At 40.3% G+C, this 20,870-nt stretch overlaps 1 long non-coding RNA gene across 1 annotated transcript; it reads left to right on the top strand.

Annotated features, from left to right (window-relative positions):
* Positions 1–871: 871 nt before the first annotated feature.
* Positions 872–20,425, top strand: LOC134294114 (uncharacterized). The gene is made up of 2 exons (XR_010001092.1): positions 872–6,719; positions 18,095–20,425. It is a non-coding gene; the product is annotated as an uncharacterized LOC134294114 (long non-coding RNA).
* The last annotated feature ends 445 nt before the right edge of the window (positions 20,426–20,870 follow it).

Raw genomic sequence — 20,870 nt, 5'->3', positions numbered from 1 at the left:
GGAATGGAAGCCCAAAACAGAGACAGTCTGGTGGGCACATCTGGGGCAGTCTTTTGAAAGAACAACAACAACAATAATAATAATACAAAATCCAGCATATCTATCTTGTTTGCTGTGTCACAATAAAATAATAATAATAATAATAATAATACACACACACATATACAAGTATACACATTTGCAGCAGTCTCATCAAAGGGCAGTCTTTTGAAAGAACAACAAAATAATAACATAATAATAATAATAATAATAATAATAATACAAACATATACAAGTATACACATTTGCAGCAGTCTCATAAAAGGGCAGTCTTTTGAAAGAACATAATAATAATAATAATAATAATAATAATAATAATAATAATAATATAATAATAATAATACACACATACAAGTATACACATTTGCAGCAGTCTCATCAAAGGGCAGTCTTTTGAAAGAACAACAAAATAATAATATAACAATAATAATAATAATAATAATAATAATAATAATAATACAAACATATACAAGTATACACATTTGCAGCAGTCTCATAAAAGGGCAGTCTTTTGAAAGAACAAAATAATAATATAATAATAATAATAATAATAATAATACAAACATATACAAGTATACACATTTGCAGCAGTCTCATAACAGAGCAGTCTTTTGATAGAACAAAATAATAATAATAATAATAATACACACACACATATACAAGTATACACATTTGGAGCAGTCTCTTAAAAGAACAATAATAATACATACACATCTATCTATATAAATGCACACATTTGCAGCAGTCTCATAAAAGGTCAGTCTTTTGAAAGAACAACAAAATAATAGTAGTAGTAATAATAATAATAATAATAATAATAATAATAATAATAATAATACAAACGTATACAAGTATACACATTTGGAGCAGCCTCTTAAAAGAACGATAATAACAATACATACACATTTATCCACCTATATAAATACACACATATATCTATCTGTATACTATATCTATCTATATAAATGCACACATTTGCAGCAGTCTCTTAAAAGAACAATAATCATCATCATCATCATACGCACACACGCACACACATATATACACACACACACACATACTTGGGGCACTTAAAACACACACACACACACACATATAGATACATGCATACATATGCATATATACACACATTTGGGGCAGTCTTTTAAAAGAACAACACTAATACACACACAAACACTTGGGGCTCTTAAAAACAACAATACACACACATATATATACACACACTCACATACATATGGATATATGTACACCCACACATTTGGGGCAGTCTTTTAAAAGAGCAACAATAATAACAACAATACATACACACACATATAGATACACACACATACATACACACATTTGGGGCAGTCTTTTAAAAGAACAACAATAATAACAACAATACATACACACACACACACACACACTTGGGGCACTTTTAAAAACAACAATACACAAATACGTATATATAGATACATACATATGCATAATACACACACATTTGGGGCACTCTTTTAAAATAAAATCAGCAATAATAATAACAATACACACACATATACACACACACAATTCAGGCACTTGTAAAAACAACAATACACACACATACATATGGATATATGTACACACACATTTGGGGCAGTCTTAAAAAGCAACAATAATAACAATACACACACATATATAGATATATATATTTATATATACACACACATACATATACACTCATTATGTAGATGAGCTGAGTAAGAATTTGCCCTTTTTCTGTATCACACCAAACCACATCTCAAGGTGGATCTACACTGCCATATAATCCAGATTAACTGTATTGAACTAAACTGCATTATGTGTAGATCCAGCCTTAGTAAGGCGGCTGCACTTTCCAATGTTCAGCAATGGCAACAAAAAATAAATCAAAGGAAACGACGTCTGAATTCAATTTAGGACGAGCAGGGAAAAAAGCATTTGTTACACAGAGAGAAAATTAATTGCAGTATTTCTTCATTAACTGTATGCCGATCGATAGACAGTACAATCCGGCAATTTAATGCCGTTTTTATATATCGGAAGGCTACCGGGAGGTTTACTGTCTGTTCCACAATTAGTGTGTATGTGTGCCATAAATGAAATCAATTACAGCGTCCAGCTGAAAGGGATGAAAATGCTGTGTTAAGATGGATCATCCTGCTGCTTTATAACAAAATTAGCATTATATATTACTATATTGAACTATACCACTATACTGTAATATTATATGTAACTAGCTGTGCCCAGCCACGCGTTGCTGTGGCGAAGTATGGTGGTATGGGAAATAAAGTGTTGAGGAATTGGTGGTAGTTAAGGTAAAGGGTCCCCTGGGCTGAGTGGGTTGCTAGGAGACCAAGTGAGCAGAGCTTAGCCTTCTAACTGGCAGCAATTGGATAAAAACAATTATTCCTCTCCCTTTAATTAGGACTTTATGTTTCTTTTCTTTTTGTTGTATCAACCTAGAGGCATGGATGAGGGGTTGTGATGTCAATTTTCGAGGTTGTGGGGTGTTTACTTTTGTTGTTTTGTCCGCTGCCGTGATGCCATCACTCTTTTATATATATAGATATATAACATATAATAATTATTATATAGTATTATTATTAGTATTATATTGTGTAACATAATATTATTATCAATATTATATGTATATACAATATATTCTATTATTAAAACTGATATAAACATTTTATATTATAAAACTGAGGGCGGGGGCCAGATAAATGACCTTGGAGGGCCGCATCCGGCCCCCAGGCCTTAGTTTGGGGACCCCTGCTCTAAAGCATACAGTTCCTGCATTGAAGTCTGAAGAAAACTATTCTAAAATGGAGTCTGAGCCCTGAACAAGCCCAGATCTGATCACATGGTCGGCAGCCCCTCCCACAACAAAAGAGTTAAGGAAAACTGCAAACCAATACACACACATAAAATAAGTAAGCAATCCAAATTATATGTTGCTGTTGTTTATTTGTTCAGTCACGGTCCGATATTTTTATGGCAGAACCAATTAGGAAATGACATTCATAACAAATCCAGGAACAAAAGTCATGATACACATGTCCTTTGAACATTGCTCTCCGGAGCCATAGTCCAATGCTCAAACTGACTCTCTTCAGCGTTCCCAATTCCAATATCGGCTTACGCGTTTGCAAACAGAGGCGGGCCTCGAATTAACTTGGAGGGGATCCCAGATCTCCACGATCTCCCAGATCATATTGCCGGGCCAATCCACAGCCTCGAAAGACATCCCACCTCTCAGCTGCCCCCAGTTTGGTTGACAGAGCAACATGAAGAGCATAAAAGCCATGGTAGAATGAAAGCTTATTGAGACCCAATAGTAAGCTCATGGCAAGAGTGCAACGGCACAGGAGAAGCCGGAACCACCGCATCGTTGCTGTTGATGGGCATGTTCTCCATGTCTCCTTTCAAGGTCTCCAAATGGGCTTTGATGTCACTTCCTTTTATCTGCCCCGAATCTCCCATCTTTCAGCTTCAGCAGATGGCCCTGGTCCTACTGATATATCTTTTGCATCATGCACAATTCTAAACCCTTTTTTATTATTAACTAGCTGTGCCCGGCCACGCGTTGCTGTGGCAAAGTGGTGGTGGTATTGCTTAAAAATTGTTGTGTAATTTTTATTTGACGTTATTTGCAATTTTTTATTAATTTTATTGTAAGTTATATTTTTATTTATTATATTTTATTATTTTCTTGTATTATTTTTAGTTATTTTCTGTTATTATAGTATTTTATTGTATTAATTTTTAGTGTTTTTTTATTATTTTTTATTGGGTTGCTAGGAGACCAAGTTGGAGGAGCTTAGCCTTCTAACTGGCAGCAATTGGATAAAAGCAATTATTCCTCTCTCTCTGATTAGGACTTTATTTTTCTTTTCTTTTTGTTGTATCAACCTAGAGGCGTGGATGATGGGTTGTGTTGTCAAATTTCGAGGTTGGAGGCCCTGTAGTTTTGTTGTTTTGTGGGTCGCCGTGATGCCATCACTCTTTTATATATATATAGATTTTTATTTATTGAGGGGTAAGTGTATGACATACAAAAACATTGTAAAAACAGGGTTTACAAGTAGGGATAACAGTGAAGGAACATGGGGCAGGTTTAGGGACAGTAAGGGGTTTGGATGATAAAGAAATAAAAACAACGGAGGGGGTGATTCGAAAAATTTCCATTCTTTCCCCTTTTGGTACATTACTTTTCATTTACATTTCTTATAATGTCCCGGTTCATTTTACACATTTACACCTTTTGTTTATATACATCTCCACTTTTTCCCAGTTTTATCGGCTTTCCTCTAATTTATCGGCTTTCCTCTAATCCAAAGATCTGGGCTTTCCTTGGCCCAGATCTTTGGATCCAACTCATGATTTTAACATTTTATTTTGTATATTGGCCTTTTATGACTGTTTTTATCCATGTTGATGTTTTATTGTTGGTTGATTTGCTTGTTGTTTTGATTTTGATTTTGTGCTGTTGTGTCAGGGCCAGGCCCCATGTAAGCCGCCCCGAGTCCCTCCGGGGAGATGGGGCGGGGTATAAGAATAAAGTAGTTGTTATTATTATTATTATTATTATTATTATTATTATTATTATTATTATTATTATTATTTCTTTCATATACACAGTTAGTTTGTTAGTTTGTCCATATTCTTTATTTCTTCTAATTTCTCCAACCAATGATCAATCTGCGGGATCTGTTCTGTTTTCCATTTTTTTGCTAGGGTTATTCTAGCCACTGTTGAAATATATGTAAAGAGTTTATCATCATTTATATTCAATTCTAGTGATGTGTCCGAAATTCCTAGCAAATATAATTCAGGCTTCATAGAAGAGTTTCTTTCCAGTATTCTAAACCCATGTCATGCTTCCCCGGATGTCTTTGTGGGTCTTCAAGTCCCCTGTCGATTCATGCCATTCCTTCGGCAAGGAATACACCGAGTGGTTTTGCCAGTTCTGTCCTCTGAAATATTGCCTGCGGCACCTGGGACTCGCTTGCGGTCTCCCATCCAAGTACTAACCAGGGCTGACCCTGCTTAGCATCCAGGATCCAGCAGCATCAGACACCATTAAGGCATTAAGGCCATGCCTGCCCTTGCATCCCTTTTTCACCAAATCGCAATTTCCTGTTTGGAAACACTATCCAGTAGGCTTGCGCAAAAAATAAATAAACTGTAAAGCAAAGTAAGCCATATACTGTATATACTCGAGTATAAGCCAACCCGAATATAAGCCAAGGCACCTAATTTTACCACAAAAAAACTGGGAAAACATTGACTCCAGTATAAGCCGAGATACCAATAAAATAACATTAATTGAGGCATCGGTAGGTTCAATGTTTTTGAATATTTACATCAAGCTCAAATTTAAGATAAGACCGTCCAACTCTGATCAAATCATTATTCTCATCTTCTTCAATGTAAATGTGCTTATGTATCCTTTTAATAATAAGAGAGTAAAATAATACATGTAATAATAATAATAATAATAATGAAAATACATCATACAATCCTAGACACTTGGGAAGTGTTCGACTTGTGATTTTGTGATATGAAATCCAGCATGTCTATTTTGTTTGCTGTGTCATACAATAAAATAATAATAATAATAAATACAGGAAAATAATATATGTAGTAATAAATAGAGTAAAATAATAAATGCAATAATAATAATAAGATCAGAGTGAAATAATAAATGTATTAATAGTAATAATAAAAATAGAGAAAAATAAATTTATTTATTTATTATTTACATCACTTTTACCCCGCCTTTCTCTCCGAGGAGACTCAAAGCGGCTTACATTAAATAGGCAAAAATGCAATGCCTAAAAACAATGTAAAAACAACAATTCATATAAAATGTAATAGTAGCAACAATAATAGAGAAAAATAATAAATGTAATAAGACCAATAATAATAGAGAAAAATAATGTACCCTATATTCTAGAGTATAAGCTGCCCCTAACATAAGCCAAACAGAACCCTCACCCGAGTATAAGCCGAGGGGGGCTTTTTCAGTCTTAAAAAAAAGGCTGAAAAACTAGGCTTATACTCGAGTATATACAGTATATATATTTGTATCCCGCTGTCTCTGTCTTTAGGTGACTTGTGAAATTTAATATGCAAATGGACAAAATATTATGCAAATTGCATGCATTTCTTCCCAGGAAGCAGGTGCAAAGATCTCTGGATGTGGGTGGGTTTTGGACGCTTTCATCTTTCTCTCCCGTCCCTTTTTCTTCCTTTCATGGGAGCGAGACCACAATCCCACTTTCATCTCAGCCTCCTCGCCAAAACCAACGGGGCGGCATTAGCCTGGCTCTGCTCTCCTTGCCTGGCCTCTGCGCATCCCATTTGCATCTCAATGGCCTTCTGTTTTCTGCCGCCTCCTCGAGCTTTCGGGAATCCTGAAAAGGCCACGATGGAGACTCAGGCCGGCGGGAAGAGCCTCGTCCAGAGGAGCAGCTGAGGCCTTGCTCGAAAGCAGATTGCTCCACGGCTGCCCACCACTGGGCCGGGGCTGGAGACCATTGTTTGCAATTAGGAATTTGGTCACGGCTCAAAATGAATCGAGCAAAATGCAGCAGCAGCAGCAGCAGCCATGCGTCGCAGGCAGGGCCATTCTCGAGGCCGGATCGGATTTGCTGACACGAGAGAACCCGAGAAAAGTTCGTGTCCTGACAAGGAAAAGTATTTCTGCATTGCCTGCATGCGTGTGCACATACGGTTTCATTTCATAATTGTGTACATGCGTGTACACATACGGTTTCATTTCATAATTGTGTACATGCGTGTGCACATACGGTTTCATTTCATAATTGTGTACATGCGTGTACACATACGGTTTCATTTCATAATTGTGTACATGCGTGTGCACATACGGTTTCATTTCATAATTGTGTACATGCGTGTGCACATACGGTTTCATTTCATAATTGTGTACATGCGTGTGCACATACGGTTTCATTTCATAATTGTGTACATGCGTGTGCACATACGGTTTCATTTCATAATTGTGTACATGCGTGTGCACATACGGTTTCATTTCATAATTGTGTACATGCGTGTGCACATACGGTTTCATTTCATAATTGTGTACATGCGTGTGCACATACAGTTTTATTTCAATTTGCGTACATGCGTGTACACATACAGTTTCATTTCATAATTGTGTACATGCGTGTGCACATACGGTTTCATTTCATAATTGTGTACATGCGTGTGCACATACGGTTTCATTTCATAATTGTGTACATGCGTGTGCACATACGGTTTCATTTCATAATTGTGTACATGCGTGTGCACATACGGTTTCATTTCATAATTGTGTACATGCGTGTGCACATACGGTTTCATTTCATAATTGTGTACATGCATGTGCACATACGGTTTCATTTTATAACAGCCTTGTGAGGGAGGCTTTGTTTCCAGGTAAGGCCTGTCCTGTTGACTGAGGCTACATCTACACCAGGCATGGGCAAACTTTGGCCCTCCAGATATTTTGGACTTCAACTCCCACCATTCCTAACCCTACCTTTCCCATGACTCCCGCCACCCAAAATTAATAGCTATCTAGTCAGTCACCCATATGTGCGATTTCACAGAGACCACGATGAAGAAGGAAAGGTTGCTTACCTGTAACCATATAACCAATAATACCAATAATAATAATAATAATAATACAAAAGGCCACCCTACTGGGATCTGCACGCATCATCCAAAAATACATCACACAGTCCAAAACGCTTGGGAAGTGTTCGACTTGTCATTTTGTGATACGAAATCCAGCATATCTATCTTGTTTGCTGTGTCATACAATAATAATAATACTTTATTTATATACCGCCCTATCTCCCAAAATGGACTCAGGCTGGTTTACAACAATAATACACAACATACAGTACATAGCAATATAAAAACATATTATTACACAAAATAAAAAATTTACACTAAAAATGACAATCGATGATGATCCCAACAGCTTCCAGTCAAGGGGACGAGGATCAATAATCCCATAGATTAACATAATAATAATATCACCGATAATACCAATAAGAATAATACCACCCATCATCATCACCATCATCACAACTCAAAGGATGCCTCCATTCTGGTCCCATATTCCCGTCCTCCGCACATAGCATCAAACCACTAATACCAATAATAATAATGCCAATAATAATAATAATTGGAAAAGGAAGGGGCCTGAGGCTGTTAGGAATGGTGGGAGTTGAAGTCCAAAACACCGGAGGGCCGAAATTTTCCCATGCCTGATCTACATGGTCAATTAATTTATTTATTTACAGTATTTATATTCCACCGTTCTCACCCCGAAGGGGACTCAGGGTGTATCACATTGCAAACACATAAGACAAACATTCAATGCCATAACATAGAACAGAGACAGAGGCACGGGCTGGCCTCGAACTCATGACCTCTTGGTCAGAGTGATTTGTTGCAGCTGGCTGCTAACCAGCCTGCGCCACAGCCCGGCCTAATGCAGTTTGAGACGACTTTAACTGCTGCGGCTCAGTGCAATCCCAAGTTTTGCAGTTTGATGAATTTGGCAAAAGAGGCTAAAGGCTTTGTAAAAGAGCTCTTCCTACAATTCCACAGCACTGAGCCATTGCAGTTCAAGTGGTGTCAAACTGCATTAATTTGACAGCGGAGATGCAGCCTGAGTTTGATGCGAGTTAAGGTCTTTCTCGTTCCTCCGAAGCAGGATCAGGGATGTTTTTGGGAAAGGAATGGGTTTTAAAAGCAAGCAAGGCAGGGAGAGTAGCTTGGCTGAGAGAAGTGCTGGTTCTGGTCCATACGCTATGGGCTTCCCAGTTCTTGGCACGTTCCAGAAATGAAAGCAACCATTGAACCCAATGAGAATTCCACTAAATTGCCGTTCCACTAAGTCCGATGGCCGAAGAAGCAATGGTTTAAGAAGAGAATTGCACCCCCTGCAGGACCCAGAAAGAGCCGGACAGGCCGCGCATGGATGTGCAAGGAGAGCACTGCGAAGATCTCAGGGCCTTTGGAATCCTCTGGCATGAGGCTCCGCACCTTCCCAAACTACATCCCTCGGAATCCTGTGCAGGTGCGCAGTCTGATCCTAGACTCATAGGATCATAGAATCGAAGAGTTGGAAGAGACCTCATGGGCCATCCAGTCCAACCCCGTTCTGCCAAGAAGTAGGAAATGGCATTCAAAGCACCCCCGACAGATGGCCATCCAGCCTCTGCTTAAAAGCCTCCACCACAGTCGGCAGAGAGTTCCACTGATGAACAGCTTTCTCACAGTGAGGAAGTTTTTCCTAATGTACTTTGATGTAGTTTGAAGCCATTGTTCCATTGTGCCCTAGTCTCCAGGGCAGCAGAAAACAATCTTGCTCCCTCCTCCCTAGGACTTCCCTTCACGTATTTGTACATGGCTCTCATGTCTCCTCTCAGCCTTCTCTTCTGCAGGCTAAACATGCCCAGCTCTTTAAGCCGCTCCTCATAGGGCTTGTTCTCCAGACCCTTAATCATTTTAGTCGCCCTCCTCTGGACGCTTTCCAGCTTGTCAACATCTCCCTTCAACTGTGGTGCCCAAAATTGGACACAGTGTGATTCCAGGTAACGTGGTCTGACCAAGGCAGAATAGAATAAGGGGAGCAGGACTTCCCTGGATCTAGACGCTATTCCCCTATTGATGCAGGCCAGAATCCCATTGGCTTTTTTAGCTGCTGCATCACATTGTTGGCTCTTGTTTAACTTGTTCCCCACAAGGACTCCAAGATCTTTTTCGCACGTCCTGCTGTCAAGCCAGGCGTCGTCCCCCATTCTGTATCTTTGCATTCCATTTTTTCTGCCGAAGTGAAGTATCTTGTGTTTGAAGTATCTTAGATTTCTGCAAAGCACTCTATGTGGGGCTGCCTTTGAAGACTGTTTGGAAGCTTCAACTAGTCCAACGGCTTTTGAGCAAGAGTAGCAGCAGAAATGTGATATGACAACTGTATGACTCAATGACAGACCCCATTCGGACTTGAAACGCACCGTGAATGTATAATAATGCAGGTTTTTAATGTATGCTCTTAATTTTAATGTAATTTTTTTTATTTAAATGGATTTTAAATGTGATGTGAATTGTTTTCATGTATGTCTTTATCTTGTAAGCCTTCTCATTGGGTGAGAAGGGCGGGGTAGAAGTGATTTATTATTTATTTTATTTACAGCATTTATATTCCGCCCTTCTTTCTCACCCCGAAGGGGACTCAGGGCGGATCACATTACACATATAGGCAAACATTCAATGCCTTTTAACATAGAACAAAGACAAGACAAACATAGGCTCCGAGCGGGCCTCGAACTCATGACCTCCTGGTCAGAGTGATTCATTGCAGTTAATTGCACTGGCTTGCTCTCCCGTCTGCGCCACAGCCCGGGCCCGTGATGTAATAAATACATAAATAAATAAGTTTGGCCAAACTCTATAACTGATGGGGCTCTTTGATTGTAGGTAAACTAGAAATCCCAGCAACTACAACTCCCAAATGTCAAAGCCTATTTTCCACAAACTATAAAGCTTTCAAATTTGGGCATGTTGAGTATTGATTTTCTGCCTGTTTTAATCTCACGCTGTGGCAATGTATACTTAAACCAGGAGCCGGTTGTTTATTGATGCCCCCTTTTGCTGCTGTTTCAATGATTTAATTAATATATATATATATATATATATATATATATATATATATACCCCCTTTTGTTCTGAATCTCATTATTTTTAATGTGGGCCTCTTTCGGGGTGGTTTTAATCTACAAAGCTGCCCCGGGGCTCTGGGGGCGAAAGGTAGGGACGGAATTTCCGAAAAAATAAGGAAAACATTGCAGCTGGTAGGCTCGCTCAGATTTTCTGGGCAATTAAATTTAATGGAATTATTTGAAAGGCTGGTAGTTGTGCCGCTGCCGCTACATTTCTTGCTTCCGCCTGAACTGCCTTTTCCCTGACTCGGAGGGTTGTTAACGTTTGTTTCTTCTTCGTTTCCCCCTCCTCATTCATGTTGCAAGACAAGCAAGCCATTTGCCGGGGAGAGAGAAAGAATGGCAGCTTGATGTTGTTGTTGTTTATTATTACACTACGTAACACAATTTCTGTTCCTGGGCGATCAATGTCATTTCATAATTTGTTATATCATAAAAACATGGGGAAAAACTTTATTAAACTGCCAAAACTTTGTCTTCGCTATAGTTTTTCTGTGAATATCTCGCCATAGAGTCTCAACAAATTCGGCCACTAAAAGGAAGTTTTTGGAGTAGAACAACTATATTCAAAGTTAGGTAAAGGTAAAGGTTTCTTGACATTAAGTCCAGTCATGTCTGACTCTGGGAGTTGGCGCTCATCTCCATTTCTATCACATATACAGTAGAGTCTCGCTTATCCAACATTCTGGATTATCCAACGCATTTTTGTAGTCAATGTTTTCAATACATCATGATATTCTGGTGCTAAATTCGTAAATACAGTAATTACAACATAACATTACTGCATATTGAACTACTTTTTCTGTCAAATTTGTTGCATAACATTATATTTTAGTGCTTAATTTGTAAAATCATAACTTAATTTGATGTGTAATAGGCTTTTCCTTAATCCCTCCTTATTATCCAACATATTTGCTTATCCAACATTCTGCTGGCCCGTTTATGTTGGATAAGTGAGACTCTACTGTATATATCACAAACCGAGAGTAATGAATTTTTTTCTTTTATTATAGTCGCTCTTTAATCCATTTTTGTTGCATTATTGACACTTATTTCAGTTAGGTTCGGATATTCATATACCTATCGTATAAACATTTGTAAATCCTATTACAGTAGAGTCTCAGTTATCCAACATAAATGGGCCGGCAGAACGTTGGATAAGCAAAAATAATAATAATATAATAATAAAACTTTATTTATACCCCCGCTACCATCTATAAAAATACATATATAAAAAATACAATACGATCAATTAAATGGAATTTTTATAAAACAAAACAAAATAGAGGAAAAAAATCAAAGCCATTGTCATGTGAAATTGGTAATCTGACCCCTACTGGCGAAAAGGTGTAAGGGAACTGTTGGTGATTTGAAGGTTCAACTCAATTTGCAGGAAAGAGGGACACAAGGTCACGGTGATTTGTCCTTTCACTTTAGATCTTGGGGGACATGCCAGGAAAACAACTGGATTGTAAATGATAGGCATGTGCGAGCTGTAAAAAATTGTTCAAAAATCATTACAAAACTGGCATTTTGTTTCCAAAGTGTTTCTAAAGTATACTTACCCTGTTTCCCTGAAAATAAGACATCCTCAAAAAATAAGACCTAGTAGAAGTTTTGCTGAATTGCTAAATATAAGGCCTCCCCCGAAAGTAAGACCTAGCAAAGTTTTTGTTTGGAAGCATGCCCAGCACCTGCCAAACAGAACACCATAGCATGCAGGATTGGTAAATGTACATAATAATAATAATAATTTTATTTTTATACCCCACCTCCATCTCCCCAGAGGGACGTGGGGCGGCTTACATACCGGTTGTATATGGAAATAATGATAGTAACAAGAAATTCTTGACAGGAGTCACAGTTTGTCTGGTTTAGTTATATTGGTTTGTGATGACAACTACTGTACAGTATAGAATCAATGTTCATTTGAATATGAATTCTTATTAATGGAAAAATAAGACATCCCCTGAAAATATGACCTAGCGCATCTTTGGGAGTAAAAAATAATATAAGACACTGTCTTATTTTCGGGGAAACACGGTAGTTACAAATTTGGTACTCTAATGAGAATAGTGAAATTTTGTTTCTATTTCATCATAATTTATTTATCGTGTCAGAAGCAAATTGAGAATACAGTTATAATGTATAGAAAAAAATCACAAACAAACAATAATAATAATAATAATAATAATAATAATAATAATAATAATAATAAGTTTATTTATACCCCGCCTCCATCTCCCCCAAAGGGGACTTGGGGTGGTTTACAGATAATACTAGATAAAAGCAATAACAATATACAATACATCAATAAACAAAAAAATACACAAATTATAAAATTACAAACGTTAACCTATAGAGCTAAAAAACACCCTTAATAAAACATGGAATTAAAACAGCGAGGTTATGATAATAGACTAGGTAAAGTGCACATTATAAAAGTTGTAAACTCAAGATAGCAAATAAAGTGATGCAGATTCGCTGGAGATCTATTTGGGATAAGAGAGGCCCTGATTTCATATTATATTAAAGAACTTGTCATTATCCTACATTGTGGAAATTGTCAACATTTCCTAATGTCACACTACTGAGCTGTATTCCTGGCATTGCAGAGGGATTGGCTGACAACTGCTGGACCTCAGCCTCTGAGGATGCCTGCCATAGATGTGGGCAAAACATCAGGAGAGAATGCTTCTAGAACATGGCCAGGCAGCCTGGAAGACTCACAACAACCCAGACTGCTGGAAGAGCCCTTTGGTTTTCTCGATGTTCAATGAGAGGCCGAGCTTTTCATATGCTTCTGCAAAGGTGTTTAGAGTGGCTTGTAGGTCTTCTTCTGAATGTGCACAGACTACGTTATCATCAGCATATTGGAGTTCTATAACAGATGTTGTTGTGACTTTAGTTTTGGCTTTCTGCTGAGGTTAAATAGCTTGCCATCGGTCCAATAGATTATTTCCACTCCGGTGGGAAGCTTCCCATCAACAAGATGAAGTATCATAGCGATGAAGATGGAAAATAATGTTGGGCAGTAACACATCCCTGTTTGACCCCTAATTCCACGTTTAATGGGTCACTTTGGGAGCCATAGCTGTCCATCATGTCATTGTGGAGGAGCCATGGATAACTCTATAATCTACTACTAACCAGACCTCCACAACGCCCACCCCTCTTTTTTATTTTTTATCTTTTTATGTGTGTGGGTGTGGGTGTGGGAAGAATATTATATATTTCTATTTTTTAAAAAGGTGTGTTTTGATGCCATTGCTCCTCATTTTGCCCTCGTCCGTCTCCTGGAAGAGGGATTCCTCGTCTGCGCAACACCCTCCGGCGATGCTCCGCGATCCTTCTTTTCCGGAGCCAAGCTTGCAGTGGTGCTCTGTCTTCATGCAAACACAAAAAGGATCTGAGCGCATGAAAGAAAAAGCTGGGAAGCCATCCGCATCTCTCTCTCTCTCTCTCTCTCTCTCTCTCCCCGGAGCCTTGGCAATGAAGGAGAGTTATGTCTGGCACGCTCAGCATTGGCTCGGAAGCTGCGTCAGCATCTGTTTGTGGCAGAGAAGCAGCCCTTGAATGAAGCCGGAGGGGAGGCCAGCCAGCCAGCCAGCCAGCGCCAAAGGCAGCCCAGCCAGGACCTTCTCTTCTTCCCACCCCTTTCCAGCTCCAGTTCTCAAATACTACCACTCAAACGAGCCCTCGGCACTTGGGGGTGCCAAACCCATGCCAGCGTGCCCATGTTGCTCTTTGGTTCATCAGCATGACTCTCCCACAAACAAGAAGAAGACACTTGGCTAAGGCTTCCAACAAGGCATCGCTGGAAGCCATGCTTCTGGGAGAACGCTTTGGGGAACGCGTACCAAGCCAAGCCAAAGCTGGGTTACTGTGAGTCTTACGGGCTGCTTGTCCATGTTCCAGAAGCTTTCTCTCCTGACGTTTCACCCACATCTGTGGCAGGCATCCTCAGAGGTTGTAAGGTACTTCAGCCCTTGATCGCATTTCCGCCATCTAATTTGCTCTTCAAAACCTTTCTGACTCTTTGGATATATTCTTTGCTGACCACATTTTTCACATGCCCATGCTTGATATTTTCCAACTATAGTATGCCGAGATATTTATAGGCTTCAGGCTAATTGCACTTTATAGTTTGTCCATTTGGCATCTCTAGGCCTTCGCTGTGAGTAATTTTCCCTTTCTTTGATGCCACTGTGGCACATTTGTCTAGGCCGAACTCCATACTGATGTCAGTGCTGAAGATTCTGACTGTGTTGGTCAGTGATTGGATTTCTGTTTCTGATTTTCCGTATAGCTTTAGATCATCCATGTACAGCAAGCACTGTGATGCATTTGTCTAGGCTGAACTCCATTTTCCCTTTCTTTAATGCCACTGTGGTGCATTTGTCTAGGCCGAACTCCATACTGATGTCATTATTATTATTATTATTATTATTATTATTATTATTATTATTATTACCTCATGTTCCTCCATGAAGAGGCTGGAGCTGTAACTGCCCTGTGGCTGAATTCCAGCTACGTCTGGTGGGCTTACCAGTGTGTGGGGACACTTGTTTTTTTGCAACTGAATTGCATGTATGTATTATTATTTCCAATGCATAATATGAGCCAGGGGGAGTGCCTTGCATCTACGGATAGGCGAAAGTAAAACCGTCAGCAAATATTTCCTTTTGGGGCAGCTGCCGTCCCATCTTCTCCGCTTTATGCAACCACCAAACGTCTTATAAGGAGCCCATTTAACGGGTGACCTTTTGTCATCTGACGCCCGGCTCTTGCCAAATGTTTGTGGGCACCAGAGGAATGCTTTCAAACAAACACGAACAAGCTCGGAGGGAAAAAGAGAAGGGTGGAAACATACTCCTCCTCTTCTTATTGTTGGTAGAAGTCTTCATTCAAGACCTTGTCCCTGTTTTACGTTGGAAGAGACGTATGGAGCGTGGAGAGGAAAGAACATCTTGGAACAATGTGGGACCCAAACTCTGGCTGGAGTTCTTTCAGATGCGGAAATGGGATGGAAAGGCTAGAGGCGAAGATGAGAAAACAGACTAAACCAGCAGTTCAAAAACATGCAAATGTGAGTAGATCAATAGGTACCGCTTCGACGGGAAGGTAATGGCGTTCCATGCAGTCATGCCTACGGCCACATGACCTAGGAGACATCAACAGACAACGCCAGCCTTTCAGCCTAGAAATGGAAATGAGAACCAACCCCCAGAGTTGGACACAATTAGACTTAATGTCAAGGGGAAACCTTTACCTTTACTCATTCTGGAAGGATCCCAAAAAATGCACCGAAAGCCGGGACATGAAACGGGTCAAGGTTTACCCTGAATGCACAAACCTAATGCAGTTGGGGCTTTAAATACCCAGGGAAGAACTGAGAACGCTATTTCTAAGTGGCATCTTTCCGCATCTTGGGAAGATGAGCAGTTATCAGATCTCAGTTTCAGCTGAATTTAATTGGGGAACTCTGGGCTGACTTGGTGCGAAGGGGTCGGATGCAGTTGTGCATGGAGGAGGCTTCGTGGGGTGTGTTCCCAGCTTGAATCACGAGGAATACAACAACCATGCACTCTGCAATGTGTTCCCAGCTATCATTTTAGGGCTACTGTTGTAGCTCAGCCGTTACTATCTGTCCTTCCCCAGGAGATGGAGTTTGAATCAGAGTCGGATTTTGGGCCCCTCCAGGACTTGGACCAAAGCCCAAAGTTATGCTTACAGAGGATCAGTTAATTGGAGAACATTCCGATGTTCAGTCAAGGTTGGTTTCACCAGATGTTGTTGCAGAGGAGGATGTTGCTTTTGATCGGAGAGAGTCTTTTGCAAAGGAAAGGAGTTGAAGGGAGGGTGTGAGACGAAGCTGGCGCTTGGTTCTCAGGCGCACTAATGAGTAATTTTCCCATGTGAAGTTCTTGTCCTAACTCTCACTGCCTTGTAACCTTGAGAACTCCTTAAAGGTGCCTCGCTTCCTGTTCTCGTTGTGGTGTCAACTTTGCCATCCATGGAAGAAGAATCTATGTTCCAGTACCTTGCTCCTTGCCTTATTCCTGTGCCTTATTTCATGATTTCCAGGCCGAGTTTCTGCCTTGTGACTCTCGAGTATACCTTGCCTTGCTAACCTCGGTTCTACGATTCCTTGGTGGTTGCTTTCCATGTGGAATACAGTTTGTGGATTTCCAGCGTCTTGTTCCTGTTCCTTGCTACTTCTGGCTGACCCTGTTTTGGACGGCGTTTACAGTCTAACTCTGGCTTCTTGGTGGAACTAACGAGTTCCGTTTGTGGATTACAATATTGAAAGACTTTATTGGACTTGCTTCTGAACAGTTAAGGACATTATATTATGGACTATTCACTCTATTGACTTTAAACGCTATTTGCTTGCATATACTAGCTGTGCCCGGCCACGCGTTGCTGTGGCGTTGTCTGGTGGTGTTGGTGAGAAATTGTTGAGGTAGTGGTAGTATTGAATGTCTGTTGTATGGTTGTCTTTATGTTTAGTATGCACACCGAAGTGGATTATATGGCAGTGTGGAGTCAAGATAATCCAGTTCAAAGCAGATAATATAAGATTCTAAATGGGTTATATAGCTGTGTGGTAGGGCCTTGAGTCTACACTGCCATATAATCCAGTTAAAATGTGGAAGAGGCCTAAGTGAGGCCTAACTGTGCCTGTCCCCTGGGCTGAGTAGGTTGCTAGGAGACCAAGTGGGCGGAGCTTAGCCTTCTAACTGGCAGCAATTGGATAAAAACTATTATTCCTCTCCCTGTAATTAGGACTTTATTTTTCTTTTCTTTTTGTTGTATCAACCTAGAGCCGCGAATGATGGGTTGTGTTGTCAAATTTCGAGGTTGGGGGGCCTGTAGTTTTGTTGTTTTGTCTGCTGCCCTGATGCCATCACTCTTTTATATATATAGATATATATATATCTCCTTCAATAAACCGCTTTGCTTTTGATCCTGGCTCCAGTGTGGTTTTCAAGGTGTCCTCGCAACCTTGGGGTGTAACAGCTAATAATAATAATAATAATAATAATAATAATAATAATAATAATAATAAAAGCTACCTCTCTCCCACACTTCCTCCTCCTCCCCATCTTTTCCTCCAGCTTATTTGAAATAAATACAATTCCGCTGGGTGAAGGTAATGCTTCTCTTGCTCCGGCTCCTTCGAAAGTTGCAAAGCTCACCAAAAACAGCCTAATTTGACCAACTGACGATGGGTTATTTCTCTCTCCCCTGCGATTTGCAGATTCAGCGAAGGCTGAAATCTCTCTCTCTCTCTCTTTCTCTGTCTCTAGTCCTCACTTGGGATTCTCTCTGACCTCCGTGGGATTGATTTCTGAGCCCCGGCAACAGGTTTCCTACTCAAATGCTAAGGTTGCGTCAACAGCAGGAGCCAACCAACCCAAGGAAGCCCACGCAGGCCTTTGTCTGATCCGTGCCGATGAAGGAAATAAAAGCTGACACCAAAGGCCCATTATCTTTTCATCCTGCACGAGCTGGAATCCAAAAGGACTTTGGTGATGAATCTGGCACAAGCAGCACTTGGTGTTTCAAAGGCAAGAAGAGGAGACCGGAAGGCCTTTCTCGCATTCCTCGGCCGCACACTCTCCCGGTTTTTATTTTCCCCAAAGACTGGCATCCATGTCGTTTTTAAGGCCGTGATTTGCACAAGTAGCGGTGCATCTGCACTGCAGAATTGATGCAGTTTGATACCATGTGAACTGCCATGGCTCAATGGGATGGAATCATGGAAATTGCAGTTTGGAGAGGCACCAGCACTCCTTCCTAGAGAAGGCAAAAGGTCTTTTAAAGCTACCGTTCCCACGATTCCATCACATTGGACCATGGCAGCGCAGGTGATGCCAAGCTGCATTTATTCTACTGAAGACAGTATTAAGCCAGTTCAAATAATGGTCTGGCTTTTGGTAATTCTTTTTTCCATGTCATGAGGGACTTGAGAAACTGCAAGTCGCTTCTGGTGTGTGATAACTGGCCGTCTGCAAGGACGTTGCCCAGGGAACATTGCCTGGATGTTTGATGTTTTACCATCCTTGCGGGAAGTTTCTCTAATGTCCCTGCATGGAGAGCTGGAGCTGACAGAGGGAGCTCACCCGCTCTACATGGATTTAAACCAACAATCTGTCAGTCAGCAGTCCTGCTGGCACAAGGGTTAACCCATTGTGGCACCAGGGGCTCCAATGCTTTGGGTAATACAACATCACATTTAGATATTTAGGGTTGAATGAAAAGTAATGCCTCCACCTTCGTAACTCCTCAAGAGATGGCAGGTCCTGGCTTGTTCAGTAGACTCTCCTCTACAGTTAGTTCCATTTGGCGGGAAGCCTTGGCATTGAACGGTTGTGTTGTTAAAGTGTGAAGTATGGAACCCTGCGCAGACGGGGAAGCCTTAGCATTGAACGGTTGTGTTGTTAAAGTGCGAAGTATGGAACCCTGTGCAGATGGTCGGTCAATAAGACAAGCAACGTGCAGTCATTGAATTCTTGACCGCAGAAGGTGTCACCCCAAAGGAGATTCATCAGAGAATGCAAGCTGTTTATGGGGATTGTGTGGATGTGAGTCCTGTGCGTCGTTGGGCGAGTAAGTTTGAAGATGTCGAGGTGGGAACATCTGACTTGCATGACAAACAAAGAGTTGGACGTCCTGTGACAGCAACCACCGAGTTTTACAAGCAAAGGTTGACAGATTGATTCAAGATGATTGTTGTATCACTGAGAGAGAAATTTCAAGCATAATCAGCATTTCACAAGAACGTGTGGGTCACATTATTGCTTTGCTTGGCTATCGGAAGATCTGTGCACGATGGATCCTGTGAGACGCCGGTTGCGGAAACAGAGTGTCGACTTCTTCCGTGACGGCTTAAGAAAACGTGTTCATTGTTTGCAGAAATGTATCCAATTGTCGGGTGATGATGTGGAAAAGTGAACAGTGGTAGTTAAAGAGCACATTCCAAGGATTATTTCTGCATTTGATTTATTAAAATATTCCCATCCAAACCCATGTAACGAAGGTGGATGCATTACTTTTCATTCAACCCTCGTAATATTATTATTATTATTATTATTATTATTATTATTATTATTATTATTATTATTTTGATGAAGTTCACAGAATTGGCCAGCTGTGGCCGCTGGATTTTGTGAGTCGTAGTCCAACGAGTAACTTTCCTGAGCTCTGATTTGTGAATGAACTCTCTGTCTGATGCCACCCATTGCCTTAGGAAGTGTTGTGTCTTTTCAGCACCAGGAGCTGTTCACAGACGCCCTCAAATGATCTCCCATGAAAATCCTCACCGTAAGGATGAGTCATGAGGTTTGGCCTAAACTGTAAGAGTAAATCTATGCGCAGGTGTCGAGGTGTGCTACTAAGGGTTGAGATCCATGTTGGGCGAGGGCGCAAGGCTGTCCTTTCCACTTTTTCTGACCCAAGGAAGCAACTTGACATTAAATCCAGTCGAGTCTGACCCTGGGGGTCCGTTTCCAAGCCGAAGAGCTGGCATTGTCCTTAGACACCTCCACTGGCATGACTGCATGGAGCACCATTACCTTCTTGCTGGAGCAGTACCTATTGATCTACTCACATTTGCATAATAAAAAAAAAAAACTTTATTTATATACCGCCCTATCTCCCGGATGGGACTCAGGGCGGTTTCCAATCATAAAAACAACACAAACATTACATAGCAATATAATAACACATTATTAAGCAAAGTAAAATAATACAATTATAGCAATAAGTAACACTTACATGACCTGATCAAGGGGACGGGATCCATGAACCCAATATATTAAAATGTATCATTTTAGGCTAGAGAAATCTTGTGCAATATATTCATATGCATGGTTCTGAACTGCTAGGTTGGCAGAAGCTGGGGCTAACAGCGGGAGCTCACCCTGCTCCCTGGATTCAAACCGCTCACCTTTCAACATGAATAATAAAAATATAGTAATACTAATATATTAAATATAATTACTCCTGAGGATATATAATTGCTACCTGTGAGGATGACTGCCATAGATGTGGGCAAAACGTCAGGAGAGAATGCTTCTGGAA

The sequence above is a fragment of the Anolis carolinensis genome, unplaced genomic scaffold (genome assembly GCF_035594765.1).
Source record: "Anolis carolinensis isolate JA03-04 unplaced genomic scaffold, rAnoCar3.1.pri scaffold_12, whole genome shotgun sequence".
Lineage (NCBI taxonomy): Eukaryota > Metazoa > Chordata > Lepidosauria > Squamata > Dactyloidae > Anolis > Anolis carolinensis.
Note: the sequence above shows the minus strand (reverse complement) of the source record. Positions and strands in the feature narration are given on the sequence as shown.